We start from the raw sequence: 11,563 nt of genomic DNA, 5'->3' as shown, positions 1-11,563 counted from the left end.
AATAACGAAATTAGAAAAGATCGAGAGCTCACTGGAATAGGATATATAATGCGAAATTCTATTTTGTAATCGAACGTTTTTCGTACAGCATTAAAATCTTTTTCGTCAACAGAAACATTATAGGATTAAGTTCGAAATATCGAGGAGACAACATAAATCGATTATTGTGGAAGATCTGGGTCGTCATAAAGTGCCGCTAAATGAAAACTATGTCAAGCCGTTACATAATTTTTATTTTCACTTTGTTCGTTGTGGTGCAACAAAGATATTCTCATTGAAAATGCAATTAACGAGACTGCGGCGTAAGCAGTACTACTAATGGCAGTAATACTAGTAGTGGCGCAAAGTCAAAAGAAGTGCCTCGCCTCACTACGGAAAGAATTAACTGGCAAGCTGCAGTTAACGTTCCGCCGTGGTACTTAAGAGTAATACTAGCTTCGCGCAGAGTAGTCCGCGCGCAGGAAAACGCGAAATCACTTACGTAAGAACGGCTTAATTAAAATTGATAAATAGTCGGCACCACCGACGCGGGCAACTTCGTTATAGCGGCAAAGTTTCCTTTAATTTTACCAATTAATACGTGATTCGTGTGCTTCCGCCCAACTATCACAATCGAGATATATATTCGACGACTCTCGAGAAACTCATAAGTCCTTGTGGATGTGATAATAGTTGAAGGATAATTAGTTCGTTTTCTTGTCGACGGCTTTTGTCTATATACATTTAGAAAAAAAGAGTGGCAGTAATTATGAAGGTGACAACTGTACAAGGTTTATATTTAAGGTAAACCAGATATCTTCTTATATGACCTGCTTAAGCTTTATGACCTTTTACAATTTTTTGCCGAGTCCAAAATTGAAAACTGATGGAGCTTCAGATAAAAAAATAGGAAACATTTCTGCACATTAAAAAAATACACATGTTCAAATATTTACACGAGTATAGTGAAGATTTTGAGAAAAAGTAACATTTAGATCATATTGTGTACATATTATATGTATATATTTAATATATGACCTTCCATTTTTCATAAAAAATATTAGAAAAATGGAAAATAAAGTGATAAGTTTATTAACATATTGACATATTAATTGACATATTTATTGACGTATACGTACAGAACGTATTTTCCAAACAATTGACTTATCTACTTATTTATTTATCTTCACGATATTTAACAGGTGAATTAGAATCGATGGAAATAACAAAAGTATAAAAAAAAAAACGTTACAATCGATTACTACACTCAGTATGCCTAGGGGTTGGCCAATATATCGATTCTACCTCACAAAGAGTTTCTTTTTTCCAGTTATAAACAAAACGTGATGAAAATATAAACTGACTATAGTAATGTAAAGTAGAAATATAGAGAGCTACAATAATATAAACTACGAAAATTAATAGTTATCTCTTGGTAATTTGTAGAAAGCACTTACTTATCTATGAAATGTTACATCACGACCATGACGTTCTGCATTTCGCTTTACTGACAATAACAGAATGAACTATTTGAGCAATAAACTGATGCAATCGAGTCAGATGGACAGCCTGCACATGACTTACTAATGCTATCTGTTAAATTCACTGTGTAATTACCCACAAACAGCGAATAGGTCATATTAGGTTCTAAACCATAGAGTCCGATTACCTTAGAATTAATGTGCAATACATAGCTGAATAAACTATTTTATAGATATTGCAACTATAAAATAGTTTATGCAACACACTATATATGTACATAAAAAGCTTGTATACCACTGTTTATCCCTAAGTATATGAATCGCATGCGCGAGCACGGTATGTTATGTTAATAATCTGACATTCGATACCATTGTCGACGTCAAAATGTATCATCGATTGTTAAAAAAATGAAGTGGAAATTCTAGTCCCGTTGATGACCGTCCCTTTATCGTTCCTGGTCGAAAGTGCATCGTGAAAATTTCCGGTGGACCGGAACTTTTCCCGGAGTTAGCTGAGAAGAGAGAACGCGGTGACTCCGATCAAATAATCTCATTAACCAAAGTGTATCTGATCGTTTAAAGTCGACCAATGGTTTCGCTATCGCCAGAATAGGTTCTGTTTACTTCCCTTCCCGCCCTCTCTTCTTGCTCTCTCGTCGCTTTGCATACTCGAATGGACCCGAGAGTGTTCCCGAATCCATTAACGGACGGTTCGGGTCAAGTTTACTTAAGACCACGGCGCCGTGAATCTGCCAAGAAAGCAAAAAGCTTTATTAGACAGTGACAAAGTGAGAACGGCGGTTTGCACGGCGGAATCATAATGAGGAACGAAGAAAAGTCAGGTTTCGATGAAAAATCGCCTTACATCGCTTTGCGAATAGCTGAGCACGGAGCCCGGGGAGATCGTCTTCCTTAATAAACTCGCGCTCGATCTTGCCAGCAAGAATATAAACGGCTTAACACTTCTCCACATTAGATACTACAGAATTGTCGCGAGTTGGGCGTTGAAGGGCGTTCAATTAAAGTTTTCGAGTGCGGTTACTCCGTTTGCGCGGACGTTTGTAATTCTACATTTTCATGTGAATATGATAACATCGTACGTGCGGCAACGTGTAGTACATGGATGCGGACGCGAAATAAGTGGCTGTTAAATGTAGTAAGCTTACTGCGAGCTCGTTGGGAAATTTAGTTTTGAGATATCTGCTATTCTACGACGCAGTTTACCCGAGACTCGGGTATTATGTGAGAAAGATCCCGGCAAACCGTCACTACGAGTACCTCAACTCGCGACGTCGATATACGGGGGCGCCTAACGAGGCATTTCAAAGCGCGATTGTCTACATCAAAGTTGCATGATAAGGATCAAAGTTCCTATCGAGAATATCTCCTATCGTTGTTGTCGCAGCGACAATTCTCGTTCTCTACAGAGACTCATACAAAATTACTCGGCATTGTCTTTCTCTTTCCCGAGGCAATGGCTGGTAATTATTACATAGCTTCCGCGTTATACTTACACAACATCTCGAAAATGGAATCTCTCACGTCTACTTGTCGCATTTGCGTAGAGAAGTAAAAATAAATCCGATTGATTTTATATTACGATTTAAATTAATCTTTTAACATATAATCTCTCTTATATATATTATATATAAATATATCGTATTGATTGAAGGAGTCTTCTTAGAAATTTCATGAGTAGCGGAAGAAGTAGTTTCAACACCTAATAAAAAAAATTTCTTTGATTTAGAGAAATTATGTTCAAATCAAAGAAATTTTTTTCTTTAACCGTAGAGCGAAGAAACATTTCTTCAAATCGAAGAAATCTTTCTCTGGGTGAAGGTTTTCGCATTCTTAATTCTCGCATTGTATTTTCTCATGTTTTTTTTTTTCTAATATAAATGTAAATCTGTAGGTTACAACAAAGTCGTTGCTGATAAACGATACTTCTACCTGACGATTTTTGTTCGCATTTTTTTTCTCGAAAATTTTTCCCGGCTCTTAGTAAACCATGTGACAGCATTTTCGCAGATCCTTAGTCATCAAGGATCACCGATCATGCGACAACCGCTATGGTAAAGTCAATGTTTTCGGAACGGATGGACATAAAGATGGAGTGGCCGCGACAGACGAAGATGGAAACGTAGACAGAGACGGAAGCTGTTACCATGACGACCATCGAGAGGAAAGAGAGCGGATTGTGGCGAACAAGAGGCTGAAGCGAAAGAGCAAAAGGGAGAAAAAGCGACGAGGGGTGAATGAAGAGCTACGATACATGGGGTGAACCGAGAGAAAGAGAAAGAAAAAAAGACTCATGGAGAACGAAAGAGAAGTTACGATCTAAGGGATGCAAAGCAAGAGAGTGGAGAATACTGGGAGAAAAGGGAGATAGGGCTCAGGAGAAAATAAATGAGAAGATACGACTTGGAGTAGGCAAGAAGGAAGACTGAAAAAAAAAAGAAAGAGAAAAGCAGCAAGAGTCGGCAAGACAACTACACGATGATAGTAAAGCAGGTTTATGAGTGTCAAAAGGAACGGTGTGCGTAAAAAGTAGGCATTGTTGCGGTAGCGCAACAAGAGAGAGAGAGAGAGAGAGAGAGAGAGAGAGTCTGAATCACGAGAAAATACGACTAAAAATGCAAGAGAGAAATGCTATTCAGACAGTTTTTGCGCCGTTCAAAGTCGTCAGCTACAAATGTTAACGGCCACAATCACATTTCTAGTATTCACGTTTCCCTTGGGTTATTGACCTTCTTTTATTAATATATTTCATCTTACAAACGCACCGTTAGATTTTCCCGCTAAACTAAAGTAATTAAAATTCAATTACCGGTTTCTTATTGCCGAAATTTTAAGAGCAAGAAGGGAGAGAGAGATTGCTCATTTTAACCGCTTTCAGCAAAATATGTAGACCAACTTGGCCAAGATGGATAGAGATAAATATATACGAGATGGAGTAAGACGACCGTCGAAAAACGGGGCACAAGGAGGAAACACCGTGAAAGGGTGAAGGACGGAGAAAGGGCTGACTGGGAAAACTATTACTCTCTCTCCCGATCCTCCCCCGTCGTCTTTACCTCCCTCGTCCCGGCTCGGTAGAGGGTTTGAGTCTCGAGTGATGTTAATTGCACTGCTACCGCCAGCAGGCAATATGTATTCGAGGAACGCTCGGAACGTTCGAACGAAGACGACTCGTAAACGCCACATATTTGCTACCACCTTTCTCCCTCCCACCTGGAGAAAAGTAATGCTTCCGCGACGAGCATCGCGCACCAAAGTGGATCAAACTTCTGCGATGCGCGATGGCAATATCGCGCGACGATAGATGCACCGCGTGGCCAACGGTGAGTAGTTTCGATGGGTAGTTGGCGCCATTTGTATGGTAATTTTTCGCGACTATACTCTGCCTAATTTGCGCGCCGCTTCGTCGCGAATATCGGTTCTGTGACGCGCGAGAAGTTACGAGAACGAACGATGCGAAAATGACGCGGATAGCTCCAGCGATAGCTCGGAGGTGAAAAATGTTGATTTTGTTTGCACGCCGTTGTGTATCGATATTTTTGACGCGATATTGTTCGCGGAACAAGTTCCGTGACGTCATCTTATTTTCCGGAAACACCTACCTGCATTGGGAAAAATGATGCCCCGCGGGAATAACAAGGGCGGAGTTAGCTAGACCCGCGATATTAATATAAAGAAACGTGAGATGTGTGAAAAATAATATAGTAGTTACAAATTACAGTCAGTGTGAAATATTTTGTAATTTTTCGACCTCTAAATTGGTCGTGATATTTTATCGGTGATGCGAAATTTTAATTCCGACGAAATATCGCTATCTTTTCATTATACCTGAATGTTACCTCCAACTACGATAATACGGGGAAAGTTGTCCTTTTCCCGATTAAACGGTTCTTTGGTTTGAAATTTCGAATCGATTTGTCCCTACTAAAAATTAGCGCTACATATTTCCGGTCATGAAAAGCCGATATCACAATTTCGCTAATGGAATCGCTAGCATGCCATTTATAGTGACAGATAAATATATCGGTTTAAATGACCGTAATGGAGAATGGCGATTTTAATACGAGTTGAATAATTTCCATTTTTGTGGCCAGGTGCGGGCATATGACATTTGCTGTAATGAATTGAGCACAAGAGTTTAATGGTAATAGTTAATACGAGTCCTCGATTTAAGCGATTTTGGTCGGTAACAAAATTCCCATTAACGTACCTCCAAGTTTGCAGGAAAAAAAAAAAAAAAACTGACAGAAACAGAAAACTGTCAACTACAAATACGTGGAAACTCGATATGTAAAAAGAGAAACTCACGAAAAGATATAGTATAATTCTGGAAAAATATTACATTTTCTTTTTTTGCGACAATAATTAGAAGACAATAATTAGTTCCGATGTACAAAGCAATACAGCGAATAGCAACATTTGTGTTTCCGCTGTAAACGATCCTCGTAAAAAATCGATTGCGACACAAGACGAGAATTAATGCCATGTAGGGTCAGTAGCATCGTATGCGACTCGATACAGGACGAGACAATTGCGCCCAATCTTTCCATTGGTTTCTAAATGAGCGGTCGTGCCGGTGTGGAAGGCGCAGCCAACATGTCATTACACCGATAGGGTACTATCAATGATGCTGAAGACCTTGAGCGGTTTATATACCACGCGAATCATACGACTCGTGAAATATTTAAAAGATTCTTTCTTTTCTTTGTGCTGATAATTAATAGTGTCTATTATATGTATAAATTTATTACGTATATCGAAAGAAAAGTGTTTGCCATTTGTATGATAAAATAATTATGATTGGAAGCTCCATTTTCATAGTTAGTACTACATACTGTAATGTTAATAACAATTGCACTGAAAAAACGTATTAAATTTTAATAAATATTGATTTCAATAATACTAATTAAATTTATTAAATGTAAATATATATTTATATATATATTTATACGAACCATTAATTTAATTTAATTGATTGATTCTTTTTTAGCAAATATTTAGATGGTATTATAAAAAAAAATATGTATTAAAATTTAATAATTTTTTTCAGTATATATTTTGAAGTTCTACTAAAAATGTATAAAATGGCATAAATACAGCAATTGAGAAAATAAGTATGAATTATAATTAAATTACGATAATTGCATTTTTTTTTCTTTCAATATATTATAAATAAAAATCTTGATGTACTCGTAAATTATTAATTACTATCAATTGGACAAAATGGTGAGTAATAATATATAAAGAAAAAATATACGCGCACTGTGTGCAGTTGTATAGCGAAATGTAAAAATAAAAGAAAAGTAGATAATTATATTCACGTTTCATTCATAGAATGATTAAGGTGGCGGAAAAGCTGGCGCAATGGCTCAACCATTAAAATTACACGAATTTACGTGAATTACATTTCGTCGATTTTCCCAGTTTTATTTAGCGACAGAGCACGCTTTATGGCCACGGTAGAAAAATGATATTCGAGTTAATTTCGTTTAGCATATTGCATGCCGCTCGTACGCAATTCGCATTTTTGTTTTAACGAAAAATACACGCGCGCACAGAAGTCCATTTATTTCATGTCGAACATGTTCTTTTCTCGGCCCAGCCGAAAAGCATTTACGGAATTCGACTCGTTTGACAAACAAATGTGTTCGCATGGCAAATGTACAATTACGACCAAAAAAAAAAACGAAGAAAGAAAGAGAAAAAAAATCACCCAGGCAACCTCGACTAATTGGATCCTGTGTGTCACGATATTACGCGCGAGGGAATTAACGTAGTGGGCTGTTGCTAAACTAATCCGTCACTATCACCTGAATAAAGTGGAACGCTGCCTACGCGTGGGAAGGGGTGAGGTGGGGAGGGGGGGAAACGTCACTATTCCTTCAAGAATATTAATGCATCCGGCGCGTCCCACGAACAGTGACAATCGCTGATCGTCGTTCGGATTCGCGCACGTTGGGTTTCACGCAGCGAAATTCGTCAGAAATAATCGCGTGGAAAAACGCATTCATAAATTACTACGAAATCCCCTCTGCCATTCTCTTTTTCAGCTTCTTTATTAATCTGTACTGAATAAAATACGTTAACAACGTATTTGCGGCAAGGAAGGAAAATTCTTTCTAAAAACGATCTCGATCGTCCGTGCTGTACTCTCAAAAATAATGTCATTAATCAATCGGGTACTTTCCATGAACGGGCACGTCGAGGAAAAAAAATATCGGCACGTGTGTGGGCGAAGCAATTATCGGGCAGTCCGCGACGTTAATCGAACCCTTGTGAGGCGAATCAACCGGCGCGACTCCGCGCCCTTATCACGAGCAATCACGTGACATGTCGGTAACGCCGTGTGTGTTCCTGGACTTTCTGGACAGCCCTGCGCTTTTCTGAAAGAAGGGAAAGAACCCGGGGCTCGTTTTCCCTTTGTAGATTACCCGTCGTATCATAGCGGGGGACACGTAGGAAATAAGATGTCGAGTGGTGTCGCATGGCGTCACACTCGAGCTCTCTTTTCCCGCCAGTTTTTGCCACCCCCCGACTGTCCCTCCTGTCTCTCTTGGTCTACCCTTTCGTCTTAATCAGCGTTTCCCGACCATTTTAGCCAGCGATCTCTTTTAAGTGTATAAGAAAGATCTTGATAATGATTTACCTAAGTATTATGCTAATGACACGTACGTGTTGCATAATTTTTGTTTATAAATTCTCCCTCTAGAAATAAATATTACATCGGTTAGTATTTCACGATATATGTTATCTGATAGAGATATTTGACGAGTACTCTTTACATGATTTCTACTAGATGGTGAGATGCAAGGCGTACTTCCGGCCCGTTTAAGGCAATTCAACCAATTGCGTTTGAATAAAACGAAAGTAATAGGTGTCACGTGCTAGACAATGTAAATCTTCACTTCTCTTCTCTAATACCGCGGCTGCAAATCTCTGTGATGCGAGAAGAGTGAAAAGAGGAAAAAAGCAGAATATCAATAAAATTAAAACGCGAGGTGCAATGAGACTACTTGTGAGGGAATCGATGCAACACCAAGTGCATACCGACTGTGAAAAGAGAAGAGACCAAGGAGGCAGAAAATCAGAAGAGAGATGAGAGAAAAAGAGAGAGAATAAGTGCAAAGAGTCGGTCTCAACACGGGTCGGGTGATAACGGCTCGTTGATAAGGATACCCTCTCTCTCTCTCTCTCTCTCTCTTTCTTCGACACTTTAATATCTCTCCTGTGAGCCTGGCTTTTTAATTATCTCTTCAGCGATAATGGGCGATCTCCGCGGCTCTAGTCTTCGACAGGGAAATGTAAAGAGGATAGAGAGAGATAGACAGGCAAGGAGGGTGAAGAAAGCCTTTCGGGACCCGACACGTGGAAAAATCAGATCCACAGATACGCGAGACATCTCCTGGGATTGCCTTGCATGATGCTCATATTAAAGAAGAGGCCATTTTGGCTCCAGGTCTCGAGTTAGACCTTTCCGCATGGATTTTAATTGAATAATAATCAGAAATTAAAGATAACACATTGTGGAAGCAAAATAGTTGCAAGATGTGTTAAAGTGAATTTTTTTAAACAAGAAATCTTACATAAAAAGAACACAGTTATATCGCGATCCAAAACGAAATTATTTTCAGATGTATAATATTTCACTTTTAAATTTTTAGATGCTTCAGCAAATCCCCTTAGTGCGCTTCGTTTCTGAAAACTGAATAAGTAATTGTATCTCATATTTCAGACTTTTATATTTTTCTAAAATATATGAATTTTTCTATCGCTTAGGTTCAGTTAGGTTGGGTTCTTCCACTTTCGGTAAACTTCAGCTCACTGTCTTACTCTCTTACGCTCTTACTCTTTTACTCTTTTGTTTATTTAATAGGTTAATTACCACGTAGTTTATCTGAAAATGGAACAATCGGCCCTTGATGTTATATTTCTATACTTTCTTTATTCTAAAGGAAATAATATTTCCGACATTCGATTAACATACTAACGCAGGTTATCGCGGCTCTACTCGCCGTTAATTTTTCATCCCTGGAAATTTTGCTCAAACGCCGCTTAATTTTCACGTCGTGCGCGGCTGAATGTGCCGTCGCATCGAGTTTATGCTAAGAGGGTCCGCGTACACGGTGAGAAAAGGAGAAGAACGAGCGACGACGAAACCCGTTCGTTCGCGAGGCTTAAAAGGTGTCAGGGTGACTTCCCGCCCGAGCCCCGAGCTTTTCGAACCATTACTTTTTATTGGATCGCCACGATCGATCCCTCTTTCCCTCCACCGAAACTCTGCCTTTTCTCGCTCGCACTTTCTTCGACGGTTTCCGACCGTTTCCACCTTTTCGCGTTGCTAAATCGCGGAAAAGTCTCGTTGAAAAGAGACGCCTCAGCCGCTTACCGGTGACGCGTGCACGGGAGGAAAGAAAGGAAGCGAGAGAATCCAGAAAAAGATGATCAAGATGACTGTCAAAGGCAGACGGGAAAACGCAGACGTCGCCGAGGCATACAAAGAGAAGATAATGCGGTATCAAACGTTCGCGGAATCACAATGAGGCGTCGGAAGCCAGCGGACTGGCTGCTGCCTCGCCTCGCCGGTGAAATCTACTGCGAGGATAAATGTTTTTGTGCGTTTGGTGACGCCTTTTACCAAGGGGCCAAGTCAAGGAAACACGTATCACGATTCTCTATAACTTAGGTTAGTATATAAGCTGCATCAAGAATCGCCATATTTAATAGAAATAAACGAGTGAAGAAATAAACGAATAAAAAGATAAGTAGAATAAGATAATAATTTCGAACATGGCATAATTCTGAACGGAAATAAGATTTGAATCCAATTTTTGAGGTTTGAGTCTAGTCTATTCCTAATCTCATTGTACGGAGAATATTGAAGGGCGCCACCAAAAGAGTATTTTCTGTCTCAACGGTTCTGTCAAACGGTAAAAAAAAATACACTCGAAAATTGATTATGAAAATCTTACTTCGTTTAGAATTATATTATTATGTTCAAAATTGTACCACCTTATCTTACACACAAAAAGGACGATTTTGCTAAAGTATAAAAAAATTTAGCTAGATGCGTTAATGATAATGCTGCAAAAAATTTCAACATTCTAGCAACCAGTGTCCTACGTAATTATTTTAATAGTCAAAGCAAAATTATTTTCAGATCTGAATCTAGCTAAATTTTTAATTATCATATTTTGGTATCATTTTTTTCGTGTTTATTTTAATATGAATTTTCAAATGTCCCGAATACGTTAATGGTTTTAACAATGTTCGGAGGTACGTTGCTCAATTTTTTCTAAACGCGAGCATAGCTCCTTGCCAATTTCTCTTGCAATTTATGACGTAAATGATCAGTTCTTAACGCAGTTAAATGCACGTCGGTTGACTTCTTACACTTACAAGAAACACGTGCATTTTAAGCAAGCGGAAAACGGATTAAGCGATCAACAGAGCCGGTCAGGGCTGTCAATTTTTCCGAAGGTCTCCGTCGGACTTTCCCTACGGAATTTCCGTGTGACGTACGGAAAACGCTGCTGCCGCCGCGAGCGGCCGGAATATTACGCGATAACGATGGGACACGTGCGCCGACTGGTATGATCCGTCAATCAATCGTCCGGGGAATCGTCGGCGTGCAAAAAAGAAGAGCGAAAAGTGCATGTGACGCGACAGCCATGTTGCGATTTTTCCGCGCGCGGCGCGGCGCGGCGCGGTGCGGCGCGACGACGGGGTGTGCATTATTTCCAGCATCGGTTTTGTGCTTTCCGGCCGTTGACCCACTCCACCGTCAATCCACACACGTACACGCGCACATCCAAACGCGTACTCCTCTTCACCCTGTAGATCGTCCAGCAGCCCTTCTCTCTCTCCCCTCGAACGTATCCGCAGACGAGCATTTTTCGAATATTCGATGGTTCTCTCTCTCTCTCTCTCTCTCTCTCTCCCCCTTCTCTTTCTCTCCTTTGCTTTCGCCCTTTTTCGTTCTCCTTCTCTCTGGTTTCGCCATGACGGAATCGATAGGCTTTCGATATAACTTCCTCGACGTAACTCGCCTCTTTACTCGAACGGATCAATTTTCCGCGAAAAACGCA

The 11,563-nt window shown here is 39.7% G+C and overlaps 1 pseudogene; it reads right to left on the bottom strand.

Annotated features, from left to right (window-relative positions):
* LOC108745928 overlaps nucleotides 1–11,563 on the bottom strand; it is a 51,679-nt pseudogene that overhangs the window by 13,251 nt on the left and 26,865 nt on the right.

Source organism: Trachymyrmex septentrionalis, unplaced genomic scaffold, assembly GCF_001594115.1.
Source record: "Trachymyrmex septentrionalis isolate Tsep2-gDNA-1 unplaced genomic scaffold, Tsep1.0 scaffold16, whole genome shotgun sequence".
Classification (NCBI taxonomy): domain Eukaryota; kingdom Metazoa; phylum Arthropoda; class Insecta; order Hymenoptera; family Formicidae; genus Trachymyrmex; species Trachymyrmex septentrionalis.
This window is presented reverse-complemented; position numbering and strand designations above follow the sequence as displayed.